Source organism: Platalea leucorodia, assembly GCF_965183815.1.
Source record: "Platalea leucorodia genome assembly, chromosome: 2".
In the NCBI taxonomy this organism is placed as follows: domain Eukaryota; kingdom Metazoa; phylum Chordata; class Aves; order Pelecaniformes; family Threskiornithidae; genus Platalea; species Platalea leucorodia.
The window spans coordinates 2,174,664-2,189,400 of NC_138824.1; the positions used below are offsets into that span (position 1 = coordinate 2,174,664).

Below are 14,737 nucleotides of genomic sequence, written 5' to 3' on the forward strand. Positions count from 1 at the left end.
CAATCCCTTCATTTAACTCTGCAGGTAGATTCTCCAGTGTCTACTATAAGGTTGAGCTTTCTGCTGATGGGTTTAAAAACCTCCCTCAAACCCACCCGACATCTTCGGATGTTATCAGGGAGGAAGGATGGATGGAGAAGGGTTAAGCCCATAACCGCCCGGACCAGGGAAGGAGCCAGGCTGGATCCCGCTGTGCATCGAGGGGCCCAACGGAGGTTATCTCGCTGTCACCCAGGAAAGAAAAAGCCGGAGCGATGCCGGCCGTGCCGCCGGCCGCCGAGCCCGGACCCCCCTGCGCGCGGCCCGCAGCCCACAGGAAATTCCTGGGAGTGTTTGGCCACTCCAACAGCGCTGCCTATTTTTAGGGCCGTCTAAAATATGAGCCGGTTATTTTTAGCAGCGCGGCTCTTTGTAAACACCTTTAGATTTCCTTTCGGACAATCCTTTTTTTTTTTTTTTCGGCAACCCGGGTGTTTCCTCCCCCCCAAAAAACCCCCAAACCCTCCCAGGAAAAGCATCCCAATCCCTTGGGACGGAGCCAAGGGGTTCACCCCCCATCCCAAAGGCTTGCGCCAGCATTGACGTGAGGATGCTCCTGAAAAACCCAAAGATGGAGCGGATCCGGCGCTGGGGATTTGGGGGTGATTCGGCAGCACCCCAAATCCAGGACGGGGGGCTCACAGAGGGGGTTTCCCCCCAGTTTTTCCCTCCAGCATTGGAAATACAACCCCCCAACCCCGCTTGGCCTCCCACCCAAGGACAGGAGCTCTCCTAGGCCGCTCTATTTTAATTTTTAATAAAAAATCCGGGTGCAAATCCATGATTTTGCTTTTCCCTGCCCAAGTGTAGTGATGTAGGAGGAGTTTGAGCATCCCGGGGGATTTTAAAACATCTTAAAATACTAAATAAAGGACCTGGCAAATCATGTCCTGCCTCCACCCCCTGCAAACAAAGAGGCTTCGGTGGAGGAAAGTCCTAAAAACTTCATTTTTTAAAAGAAAAATGGGGTTTTAGGGGAAAGGGAGAGCAGGGATCCATGAGGAATCCCGGCCATCAGGGCAACCTCTGGCCCCTGAGGCCAGGCTGAGACCGTGCACACATCAGTGCATGTAATGATGCTGCTTGCAGCCACTCCGAGGACTCCCCCTCCAACCCCCCCAAATCCGGCTGCTGGCGGGAACTGGGTTGCTGAAGCCGGGGGTGCGCGGGAGGGTGTCACACGCGTTGTCACCACCCGGCTGGGATGCTAAAATCACATCCCATGGGAGGAGGAATCTCCGTATCCCCGGAGACTCCCTTTCACCCCAAAATTCCCTTCCCGGACCCACAACACGCAGCGTTTCTCTGAGATCAGCTGTGTAACGAGTTGTGTCAGGGCTCAGCCATACCCTGGCTGAACTGTAGCGGGGATTTTGACACTGAGACCTCGCTTTGGGGCAAAAAAATATGGCTTTAGGAAAAATCTGGAGCATTTTGGAGCATTTTGGGAGTGGGATTTGCCGCTCGGGGCCTTCCCAGCTCATCCTTCCTGCGGCTGCCGAGGGAGGAGCTAGCCCTGCTTCAAGCAAAATTATTCCCGCCCCTCCAAAATGTGCCAAAATTTTAAGAATAAATAAATACAAGTTGTTTTCCGCCCCCTTATGACTTGTCCCCACCGCGGGCTCCTGATGCTCTGCACTGCTGGGAGGGGGGGGATTCTCTAAGGTCTCATAGTAGGGTTGCGCTAGGAGCAGCTTGAATCTTGGCACCTCCTTGAGATCCCCATTCCCAGTTTGGAAGAAACTGGGGGGGAACTGGGATTCCTGCACCTTTTCTTTCCCTGGATGCTTCTTCCTGGGGCAGACCCCACTAGAGGGAGCTGGGACATAGTGGGAGCCACTGGCCCATGGGGACAGTCCCCTGCCCCAGGGAGCCCGCAGTGCATGGTGAACGCCCAAGCTTAACAATTTTAACGCACCCTTGGCTTTATTTCTACCAAAACCCTGGAAAAAAAAGGCTCCGAAACAAAACCGGGCCCACTTCCATCCATCCCAATGCTATGAGCAAACACCTCCACAGCAAACAGCATCATCCCGACACGTAAAACTTGCTCGCGCAGCCGGAAAAGCCCCTGGCTGGCACCGTCAACCAAAATAGGATGACGCTATTACATCCAATCCTGTATTTCCTCAATTGCTCGGTTTCTGGCAGGAAAATCGCTTGGGAAAAATCACATTATCTCCTCTCGGGATGTTTTTAAGCAGGAGGTTTGATTGGGTTTTGGAGGGCTTTCGAGGCAAACCCATCCAACCTTCGCCTTGGGACCAATGATGCTCAGCCAGATGTCCCACACAGCTCCGTGCCACACGGGTGAGGGACGGCAGCCACCAGACAGGGGAAGGCCCTGCCTCGCTGGGTACCAGCCCCTGCCATCCCTGGGCACCAGCCCCTGGCATCCTTGGGTACCGATCACCTCCAGCCCTGGGCATCAGTAACTCCCATCCCTGGTACTGGTCCTCCCCATCCCTGGGTACCAGTCACGACATCCATGGTATCAGTCACCACCATCCCTGGGTACCAGTCACCTCTGTCACTGGTACCAGTCACTTTCATCCCTGGGCACCAGTCTCCTCCATGCTTGGGCACCAGTCTCCTCCATCCCTGGGCACCAGTCACCACATCCCTGGGTACCAGCCACTGCCACCCCTGGTACCAGTCACCTCCACCCCTGGTACCAGTCACTGCCATCCCTGGGCACCAGTCACCCATCCCTGGGCACCAGTCACTCATCCCTGGGCACCAGTCACCCCGTCTCTGGGTACCAGTCACTGCCATCTCTGGATACCAGTCACCTCCATCCCTGGGTACCAACGTCCACCATCCCTGAGTACCAGTCACCTCCTTCCCAGGGCATGTCACCCCATCCCTGGGGGCCAATCACCTCCGTCCCTGCTACCAGTCTCCTCATCCCTGAACACCAGTCATCCCATCCCTGGGTACCAGCCCCCTCCAGGCCCCGTGTCCTGGGGAAACCACCCTCCACATCCCACGGGAACACGAGGACCTGTGCCACAGAAGAGGGGCCATGCCCGAGCCAGGCCGACGCCGTAGAGCATCACGTCCAGGGCTGCATCCCCTCCCCGCCCAGCCGCTCGCTCTTCTCCCACGGGTAAGAAAAGTCCGAGCCACTTTCCGAAGCGTAACTTCTTGAAAGGAAATAAGAGCATAAATCAGCAGCTCTGATTCAGCTCCGCTTCGGTTACTAATAATACTCCCGTGTTTATTCGCAGCCCTGGGGCTGGAGATGTTTGCTTTTCCCTCGGTCGTGGTTTTTCCCAGGCTCCCAGCTCGCAGAGGAGCCTTGATTTGTTCAGGGATGCTCCCATGGAGAAACCCAACAGCACAACCGCCTCCAGGACGGGGATGAAGAGGAGGAGGAGGAGGGCTTCAGCCCCAAATGGATGTGCCGAGAATTTGGTTGTTTTCCCTTCTTTGACTTCTCGGCTGCGGTGATTCATCCCAGGAGGACACGGCCTGGCTGTAATTCTGCTTTTTAAGTGTGAGAAAAAAAACAGGAATAAAAAATAAAGGAGTCGGAGCAATTTTTTCAGGGCAGGGTGGAAGGATGCTGGGCATCCCGGTGCCGCCCCGGTGAGTGGCAGCGCCAGGAGCAGTGCCGGTGGGACGGGGAGCGGGGAGACGGCGGGAGGATCATTTCCCAAAGCAACAAAAATTCATCCTCGAAATGTTTCGCAGGGATTTTCCCATGGGATTTTCACTTGGAATCAGGGTTTGCGTCACTGGCGCCGGGGTCCAAGGGGTTCCCTCCGCTTCCCCCCCCCCCCCCCCCCCCCAAATACGAGGCTCAGGGTCACGTTGGCGCATCTCAGGGCATCCTCCCTCTGCCGCCGGCAGCACCCCATGGGTCCCCCCCTCCCCATGCCCCCCCACCCGATGCGCGATGCTCACCCCAATTTACGCCCCCCCCCGCTACCATCCATCCCCTGGCACATTTGCAGAGTCCTTGCAAAACTCGTGTCCGCCACGGTCCAGGGCACGGCGGGGGGCTTGCCGGCCCCCCGTTTGCCGCCAGCCTTTGCCGAGCCCTAGAGCAGCTTTCACCAAATATGGAAGGTTTTTTTTGCCTCCGGTTTTCGGCACGCAGGCCACGGCCCAAGAGCGCAGCTTTCCAGATGCTGAGGTCAGCCGCGCTCTTCTCCCCTCCTCCTCGTCCTTCGCCGCCGCCTCCCGGCGCGCCTGGCCCCGCACCCACTGGGCGAGGGGTAACGCCACCCCCCGACTCGCCAGCATCCCTGCATCTCCCACGGGCATCCTCCGCTGCTGGCACAAGCCGCACCCCGCATCCTGCAGCACCCCACAATGATAGTTATTGGGAATTTGGGGGGGAGAGGGAAGCCAGGGAGGAGAAGGGTGCCTGGTGCTGGCACCCCTTGGCATCACCGCTGGGTGCCAGCCTGGCACAGGTGGGTATGAGGTGCCCTGGGTGCCTGGTGGCATGAGGCGTGGATCCAGGCAAGGGGGGTGCAAGAAAACTTGGGGTACCCAGGAGGGTGCCGTGGGCACCAGGAGGTGATTGGCAACCAGGAGCTGATGGGGGCCAGGAGCTAACGGGCATCCAAGAGCCAAAGGGCATGCAGGAGCCACTGGGCACCAAGAGCCGATGGGCACTAGGAGACAATGGGTACCCAAGAGCCAAAGGGCACCCAGGAGCTGATGGGCACCCAGGAGACATTGGGCATCAGGAGACATTGGGCACCAGGAGCTGATGGGCACCCAAGAACCAAAGGGCACCCAGCAGCCATTGGGCATCAGGACCCTATGGACATCAGGAGCCAGTCGGCACCCAAGACCCAACAGGCATCCAGGAGCCACTGGGGACCCAGGAGCTGATGGGCACCAGGAGCATATGGGCACCAGAAGCCGATGGGCGTCCAGGCCTCCATGTGGACCCAGAATTCCATGAGCACCAGAAGCCAAAAGGTATCCAGAAGCCAAAGGGCACCCAAGAGTTGATGGGTGCTCAGAAGCTGATGGATGCCCAGGAACTACCCTGGAGTCCACAGGCACCCAGGAGGTGAGGAGCATCAGGACCTGGCAACACCAACGATCTTATGGGCACCCAGGAGCTGTTGGGCACCCAGGAGCCAACAGACACCCAGAAGTCCACGGGCACCAGAAGCCAATGGGCATCCCACGGGCACCCAGTATCCAGTAGGTACCAGGAGTCCATGGGCACCCATGAATCAACAAGCACCCAGGAGCTGATGGGCACCCAGGAGCTTATGGGCATCCAGAGTCCAGGGGCACCCAACAACTGATGGATGGCCAGCATCAAACAGGTACCCAGAAGTCCATGGGCACCCATGAATCCACATGCAACCAGGCGCTGACAGGCACCCAGGAGCTGACAGGCACCCAGGAGCCAACAGGTATCCAGGAGTCCATGGGCACCCAGAAGCCAATGGGCACCCAGAGTGCATGGGGATGCAGGAGCTGATGGATTCCCAGGAGCCAACAGGTACCAGGAGTCCATGGACACCCAGAAATCCACAAGCATCCAGGAGCTGACGACACCCAGGAGTTGACAGATGGATGCTTAGGATCCAACAGGTACTAGGAGTCCATGGGCACCCACAAATCCACAAGCACCCAGGAGCTGATGGACACCCAGGAGTCCACAAGAACCAGGAGTCCACAAGAACCAGGAGTCCACGGGCACCCACAAATCCGCAAGCACCCAGGAGCTGACGGACACCCAGGAGCTGATGGGCACCCAGGAGCTGATGGACATACAGCAGCCCCAAACAGCCCTTGCCGTGCCCCTGCCCAGGCCCTTCTCATGCCCCCCCTCCCGGATCCATGCCCTTGGCAGCAGCCTGGGTGCAACCACCAGGAGCAGACCCCCTTTATGCCCACGCCAGCCTCCATCCCCAACATCGCCCGTGCCCCACGGACACCCAGCCCTGCAGCACCCCATGCTCAGCAGGTCCCCTTGCCCAGCACGGCTGCAAGCGGGGTGGCAGGGAGCTGGGGGGGGGGGGGGGGGGAACGGGACCACGGACTTCTCCAGGAACGCCCACATCTCACGTCACATCACAGCGAGGCGAGAGGTGACGCCTTCCCTGTCGTGTCATTGTCACGGCAGCACTTGGGGGTGGGGGGGAGTGTGAAAAAAGGGCATTTTGGCATCTACTGACCTGCGCCGGGTTCGGATGACCAAGGGACGAGTCCCCTCTCCGCTTACTGAGGCTCTGAGCCATCTATATCCCATCTCATCAGGGTTTTGGGCAACCAAAAAAAAAAACCAAAAGGACCAAAACCGAGCCCCTACTGCTAGCGACGGCGTTTCTGCCGAGGGGTCAGGATGAAACCCTTCCAAAAAAAAAAAGCAAGAAGAAAGATGCCAAATCAGGGCAGGCCGACGAGTCTGCTGCTACTCCGGCTAAAAAAAGCAGGAAACCATATCCCGGGCTTGGAGATGCCAATCTTCCCATGCAAACAACTCCCTTCTTGTTTTTTTTGGAGAGTACCGACAGGCTCGGGAATGGGCAGTCACAAATAGCAACTCCAGGGCACCGCCAAGGAAACCTTCTCTAGCCCCAGGAACTGCGTGGGGATGCTGATGTCCTCACGTCGGGATGGTGGCTCCTCCAGAGGGGACCTGGTGGTGGTCGCTCCCCCAGGGGGATGGTGGCTCCTCCAGAGGGGACCTGATGGTAGCCATTCCCCCCATCGCGATGGTCATGCCTCTAGAGGGGAGCTGGTGGTGGTCATCCCCACATTGGGATGGTGGCTTCTCCAGAGGGGACCTTGTGGTGGCCATCCCCATGTCGCATAGTGACTTCTCCAAGGGGGTCCTGGTGGTGGCCATCCCCACGTCAGGATGGTGACTCCTCCAGGGGGTACCTGGTGGTGGCTGTTCCCCCATTGGGATGGCGGCTCCTCTGGAGGGCACCTTGTGGTGGTCATCCTGCCATTGGGATGGTGGCTTCTTCGGAGCGGACCTGGTGGTGGCCATCCCCATGTTGGGATGGTGGCTCCTCTAGAGGGGACCTGGCGGTGGACACCACGACAGATGTCCTTTCCCCAGCACATCCATGCAGAGATGTCCTAGTCAGGCTCGTTGGTGTCTTGGATGTCACCAGTGGGGTGGATGGTGGTGGTAGCCACTCCCTGGTTCCCAAAACGGGACATGCCCAGGGGCTCTGGGACATCGCAGGACATGGGGGTCACACAAGCCACACACGTTCCTGCCATCAACCCTTCTACCCCGCAAATTAAAGGGATTCAACTTGAAATAATCTATATAAGGCACAGGGGGACACGCAGCTTGGGGACAACCCCCATCTGCAACCACAAACGGCGGTCACAAAGCAACTGGTACCAGTGCGGGCAGGGACTGGGCAGACTGGGACCAGTTCCCTGTCCCCCCGAAGCCCAGCAGCTCCAACAGGAGTTTGCACAAAGAGCGAGTTACTGGAATATTTTTACCCAGATGCTGATTTTTGTTCTCCCTCCCATTGGCCGGGCCGCAGTTCCCAAAGACCCAAAAGCAAACACGCTATTTTTAGAGAAGAGTTCATTTACTGGAGCCATTCCCTTTGAAATTCCTCACCCATCCTCTCCATGGAAACCGAGGGAGCCCAGAGAAACAGCCCCACCGGGACCAACCATCAGAGCTTTAAAAAGAGCCACGTTGAGGGAGAGGGGGTGGAAGTGGCTGATTTTTCTTCTCTGGACACATCCTGGCCTGGAAACACCATGGTGGAAATCACAATGTATTTGGTTTAGTGGGTTCTGTCTGTGCAAGCTGGGCTTGATGCCTTCAGGAGGAGATGTCCTGGAAGATGGACCATGCCAGCTCTGAAAATCATGGCTGTATGGCTAGTGAGGCCTGTTGTTTTGGATGGGTGGTGGGGATGGGTGGTGGAGATAGGTGGAGCGGGATGGGTGGAGGGGGATGGCTGGATGGGTGGATGGATATGGATGGAGATGGATAGAGATGGGAGGAGATGGGTGGGTGGATGGGTAGGTGGATGGATGGATGGATGGATGGAGATGGATAGGTGGAGATGGATGGAGGTGGGTGGGTGGAGATGGCTGGCTGGGTGGATGCAGATGGGTAGATAGAGGGGTATATATGGATGGAGATGGGTGGATGGAAATGGATAAATTAATGGAGCTAGATGGATGGAGATGGATGGATGGATGGATGGATGGATGGATGGATGGATGGATGGATGGAAGGAAGGGAGGGAGGGAGGGAGGGAGGAAGGGAGTCTCTTCCCCCGCTTTCCAGGGAAAAGCCCTGGGAGAAGGGGAAGAAACTCTGTACAGACCAAACCCCAGTACTGCCCTGCTGCATCTTCCCTTCGTATGACGGCACCACCTTCTCCATCCGGAATTTAGAAGTCCCTGCTGCAGCTCCAAAGCTGTGGGAACTGCCCCATTAGGATCCGCCTGCGCCAGATGGGTGACGGAGCTCAGAAACGAAGTCACAGCAAGCGGAGACCTCAGCCTGTCACCTCTCTGGTCCCTCCCATCACACAGCGATCAGCATCTGCTTTGGAAATATCCCTGGGAAAGGATCTAAATCCCATAACCCTTGCAAGGACGGACTAATGCTGCAGCAACAAGACCCGGGAAGCTTTGAGCCTCCATCCCAGCTGAGTTTGGCAGGAGGGTACCAGTGATGCACGTGCACATCTCAGAGATGCCGACCTGCTGCTTCCCCTGCAAGAGCAGATCGGAGATTGAGGCCACCTCCTCCAAGCAGAAGCTTTGGAGGCGTGCGATTTTCCATGGAAAAGCCCAGGCAGGAAGCCCTGTGCACACATGCAGGCAGGGTGCAGGCAGGCTGCCCAGAAATGCAGAGCGGCCCGTGCAATGCACAGACGGCGATGGTGCAGCCCTGCACCATTCCTGTGCATTGGTGGGTGTCTGCACCAGCAGCACCCATGTCTCTGTGCACCCCTGCACACGGAGCACCCCAGATCTATCCCTGCACCTTTGCACATGCACCCCAGCACCTGGGATCTCCCTGTGCAGGGCTGCAGGTGCAAACAGCACCGGGAATCTCTCTGTGCATCCTTGTGTGTGTGCAGACCAGCACCATGAATCTCCCTATGCACCCTTGCACAAGCAGACTGGCACAACTGGCTCTTTATGCGTCCTTGCACCCTTATGCACCCTTGCACCCTTATGCACCCTTGCACCAGCACCAGGGACCTTCCTGTGCACCCCTGCAACAAGGATCTCCTCGTGCACACCTGCACGTACACCCCAGCATCAGGGATCTCCCTGTGCACCCTTGTGCGTGCAGACCAGCGCCAGAATCTCCCCGTGCAACTCTGCATGGGCACGCCGGCATCAGAGATCTCCCTCTGGACCCCTGCACGTGCACTCCAGCACCAGGGACCTCCCCACACACCACTGCATGGGTATCCCTGCACCAGGGACCTCTCCATGCACCCCTGCATCAGGAACCTCTCCATACACCCCTGCACGTGCACCCCTGCACCAGGGATCTCCCCGTGCACCCCTGCACATGCACCTCAGCACTGCAGACCTCCCCATGCTGGGATGCACATGCACACCAGCACCAGGGACTTCCCTGTACAGGGATGCACATGGACAGCAGCACCATGGATCTCCCTGTGCACCCCTGCACATCCACTCCTGCACCAAGGGCCTCCCCGTGCACCCCTGCATGTCCACCCCTGCACCAGGGACCTCCCCATGCACCCCTGCCCACGCACCCCTGCAACCAGGGACCTCTCCGTGCACCCTTCGTATGTGCACCCCTGGACCAGGAATCTCTCCATACACCCCTGCACCAGGGATCTCCCTGTGCACCCCTGCATGGGCACCCCAGCAGCAGGGATGTCCCTGTCCAGGGATGCCTGTGCACACCAGTACTAGGCATTTCTCTGTACAGGGATGCACATGAACAGCAGCACCACAGATCTGCACGTCCACGCTTGCACCTGCACCCTGGCACTGGGGACCTCCCCGTGCACCTCTGCACATGCACACCAGCACCAAGGACCTCTCTGTGCACCTCTGCATGTGCACACCAGTACCAGAGATCTCCCCGTGCACCCCTGCACGTGCACCCCTGCAACCAGGGACCTTCTGAACAGTCACCCCTGCACCAAGGCCCTCTGTGTGCACCCCTGCACGAGAACCCCTGCGCCAAGGACCTTCCCATGCACCCCAGCACTGCAGACCTCCCCGTGCAGGGATGCACGTGCACACCAGCACCAGGGATTTCCCTGTACAGGGATGCACATAGACAGCAGCACAACGGATCTCCCTGTGCACCCCTGCACATCCACTCCTGCACCAAGGGCCTCCCCGTGCACCCCTGCATGTCCACCCCTACACCAGGGACCTCCCCATGCACCCCTGCATGTGCACCTCTGCAACTAGGAACCTCCTGCCCCTGCAGCCCTGCACCAAGGACCTCTCCGTGCACCCTTGCATGTGCACCCCTGGACCAGGGACCTCCCCGTGCACCCCTGCACATGCAGCACCTGCGCAGGGCCATGGGTCTCTCTGCAGGTTGGAAGCGGAGCTCACGCCGAGCCCATCCCAACCTCCCACCCTTGCTGCAGCCCCGGCATCCTGCCAAGAGCCTGACCTTTGGGCCAGGCGGCCGCGGGCCAAGGCCAGCCCCCAGCACCGAGCTCAGCCCAGCGGTAACCCTCTCACTCCGGGGCCGGATCCTGCCCCACGGCCATCACAGGGCACCCCCCCACCCGTGGGGTGCTACCCTGGGGTGTTTGGGCCCAAAGGATGTGTATCCCGGCTGGTCCATCCCCTCTGGTGGAGTTTGCTGCTTAATTAATTAGAGGCTTTTAATTAAAGCGAGGGCAGGCACTGGGGACAAGGGACAAGGAGCACGGAGGGGGTGGCTCTGGGTGACACCAGACATGTCCTCTGCGTCACCCAAGGGCGTTCAAAGCCCTGGCAGAGCGGAAGGGAAGGGGCAAAAACGGGCAGAGTTAAGGGGATTTTGGAACCGGGGAAGGAAAGGGGCAAAAATGGGCAGAGTTAAGGGGATTTGGGCTGGTTCACCCCCCGGGCCGTGTAGCTTGGCCCTGTGCCGGTGGTCCCAGTGTCGGTCCGTGCCCATCACCTGTGGGTCCTCCCGATGCCAGCCAATTTCTCCTCGCTCCATCCCACTTCCAACCTCCCTCCAAAGGGCAGTGGGGGCTGCTTGCGTGCCTCAGTTTCCCCCCACCCCAGCATTTCGCTGAGCACGGCGGAGCCAGAGGCGCAAAAGCTGGGCAAACCATCAGCGCAGGCACTGGGTGAGCAATGCCAAGATTTACCCATCCCCATCCTCCCCACGTAACGGCTTTAATTATAGATTTCCATTAACACCGAAAAATGAGAAAACTCCCAGCCATGGCCCAAAACCTGGTTTCTATGGAGATTTATGGAAAGGGAATGGAGGGATAAATAGGTCCAAAACGGCCAAACTTTGGCCAAGGAATATATGGCCGGTGCGTGGATCTGGCCCTCGAGCTGTCCCCAAAGCGGGGCTGAGCTTCTGGAGGATGAGCCATGCCGGGGCGAGTGCGGGGGGAGGATGCTCGGGAGGGATGGCGGGGTTTTACGCAAGCGTCTCTGGGAATGTGACCCCGATGATTCCCTCCGGGGATCCCCCTCCATCCCTGATGACTTTTTCGGGGTGCAGCCACCCCACTCGGGGAGCAGCAGGTGGAAAAGGCAGCGGCCGGGGCGCCGGGGGCCACGTTCCCACGACTCCTCTGCTCCCGCGAGGTGCTATATTTAAATCAGTATTTTCCTGTTTAATCTGACCGCTGCTAAGTCAACAAACAGAGCATGGCAGCGAACATACCTAATTTTCCATCCCGTGCTGGATTTGGCCACAGGAAAAAGAAAGATGCAAGGGGTTGCCAGCCTGGCATCCCACTCATACCTTCACCGAGCAGCAAATGGACCCCAAATGCACCCCAAATGCACCCTTGCTCAATGCTGGGCTCCTGCACACACGTGTGCATGGGTGTGCACGCGTGTGCTGCCCATCCCAGCGGCTCATGGGATGCTGGAGGCAGAAAAACTTCTCTGTCTTGAGTTTTTTAGGGTTTTTTTTCTTGCTATCTTGAAAGCATCCTTTCTTCCCGCGGCCCCCGCGCCGTGCGCCGGAGTGGGACGTGCTGCTAACGGCTCCTGGGGAATTAAAAGCCTCGTGCCCGGCATCAGACACAGGGTGAAGGAGCTCTTCTGCACCCAGGACGGCTTGGCCGGCTCCAGCCCCATGGAGGATCACTGGAAAGCGCCCAGGACAAACAGTTCTGCTGCCGAGGGAGAACAGCACGTTACCTCTTCCAGCCGGGACGTGCCGGGCTGCCGAACCCAGCAAACAGCCGGCCCGGCAGCGCTCACCTCCGCCAAAGCCACCCCCAAACCATGGGGGCTGGGAAAATATTCTGGGGGAATGATGCTGCAGGGATGCTGGTCCCCAGGAGAATATTCTGGGGGAGCATCGCTGCACACTTGCCAGACCCCGTTATTAATTTCTTCCCAGCATCGTCTGCTGGAGACGGACACCAAGACGGACGGATCATCACCGTGACGCGGGACGGATGCTCCAACGCCCCAAAATCCCCAAGCAGCAATGACCGCTTCCCCAAGCAGACAACCAACCTCGCGACGCCGGCCCTCTCCATTGAGTTAGGGAGGGGAAAAAAAAATAAATAAAAAATAAAGCTTATTTCTTCGCTGTCGGTCAGGGAGCACGTAAATCTCCGCTCCCAGCCAGCCGTCCCGGTGCCAAGTTATATCCGGTCCTCGATGCTCTCGCCTATAATTAAAGCAACTCCCTTGCAGGGCTCGGTCCCCCTCCGCCCCCCCAGCCCTGGCTGGTGCCATCTGAAATAAAACATCCCAGCTCCACTATATAATAAATCAAAAAGAGAAATAAAAATCCTGGTTTCAGTTATGTTATGGCTGCAGCACAAAGAAATTCAAAGGCAGGAGAGAGATTTGAAGATACAGCTGCGGCGTTGCCCTTAAAAGGGAAAATTCGCACCCTCTTCGCCGAGGCCGGCGGGTTCAAGCAAGGTGAGGAGCAGCATCCCCAGGGTCCGGCCCCGCGGGGTGGCCCAGGTCCCCGAGGTGATGCTCAGCCAAACTGGGCTCCCAGTTGCCAGAGCCCAGTGCCAGAGTTGGTAAAATTCCCCCTGAAATGATCCCAAAGTGATGAGGGTTGGGGGGCGTATGGGGGTGCAGGGTCAGCAGAGCATCCCTGATACCGGGGCCATCATGGGGTGGGCACCATCCCTGGGGCACCGCAGGGAGCTTCCCGAATAAGAAATATCTCTTTATAAATTATTAATATAAATCATCTATTATAGAAACTTGAAATATTAATAATTTAATAAGAGATATTTCTTTATAAAGAAATGCTGCCAGGTGCATTGCCTCGCCTCGGGGACCTGCCGCCACCCCCGAGGTGCCACCAGCCGCAGCCCCGGGAGGTTCCTCATTACCCCGCTTAATTATAACGCCTGACGCTTCAATAGCACTTCTCACCCCGAGATCGGAGAGGGCAAGCGCCTCGCTCTAAAGTGGTACATCAGGCAAAAACGCTGCAAAATTCACCCAAAATTATTTCCAAGGATGTTTTACGCAGGAGCCAAGAGTTTCCTGTTCTCAGCCACCAACGGCTGTTGTCCGGCAATGGGGACAACAGCTGGAGAAGGAGCTGGATGGGGGGCAGAGCCCCCCCAGGAGAATATCTTGGGGGAAAAATGCTGCAGGGATGCTGGACCCCAAGAGAATATCTTGGGGGAATGATGCTGCAAGGGTGCTGGACCTCAAGAGAACATCTTGGGGGGATGATGCTGTGGGGATGCCAGACCCCAGGAGAACATCTTGGGGGGATGAATCTGCAGGGATACCCGACCCCAAGAGAACATCTTGGGGGAATGATGCTGTGGGGATGCTGGATCCCATGAGAATATCTTGGGGGAATGATGCTGTGGGGATGCTGGACCTCAAGAGAACATCTTGGGGGGATGATGCTGCAGGGATACCCAACCCCAAGAGAGTATCTTGGGGGAACGATGCTGCAGGGATGCTCACCCCCAGGAGAATATCTTGGGGGGATGATGCTGTGGGGATGCTGGATCCCGAGATAATGTCTCCAGGGAATAATGCTGTGGGGATGCTGGACCCCAGGAGAGTATCTTGGGGGAAGATGCTGCAGGGATGCCTGACCCCAAGAGAATATCCCAGGCAAATGATGTTGCAGGGATCTGGGTTTCGGGTACGTGCAAAGAAAAGCACCCCTGCTCCGCGCGGCTCTGCCCCGGCCAGCAAGGGTTACACCGCCGGGCTCAGCCCCGGGGACTTCACGCTTGGCTGCCGGAGGCTGTTGGAAGGGAACGGTCCAGCCTGTCCTCTTAAATCGGCATCGAAGCAGGGTGAGAGAGCCCTGCCAGCCCCGTTCCTGCGAGCTCCCGGCTCATCCCCCGCGGGAACGGGTATTTCTGGGCTTTGCCCGGAGCTATTAAAAGCCCCGTGGGTGCCGGTGCTGCTGTGCCGCAGGAGGAGGTGGTGCTTCCAAGCGCTTCCCGGCACAAACACCCGGAGTGATGGGAACCCAAGTCCATCTTCAAACAACAGCCAAGGAGCCGGCAATGCCAAAAACCCACCCCAAGAAAGACCCCAAAGCATGTGGCTGCGCTTTGGGGCGAGCAAA

The 14,737-nt window shown here is 58.1% G+C and overlaps 1 protein-coding gene across 1 annotated transcript in view; it reads right to left on the reverse strand.

Moving 5' to 3' along the window:
* Window positions 1-14,737, reverse strand: part of ARHGEF17 (Rho guanine nucleotide exchange factor 17) — a gene marked incomplete at its 5' end in the record, with an annotated part of 36,939 nt that overhangs the window by 18,574 nt on the left and 3,628 nt on the right. The window lies entirely within an intron of this gene.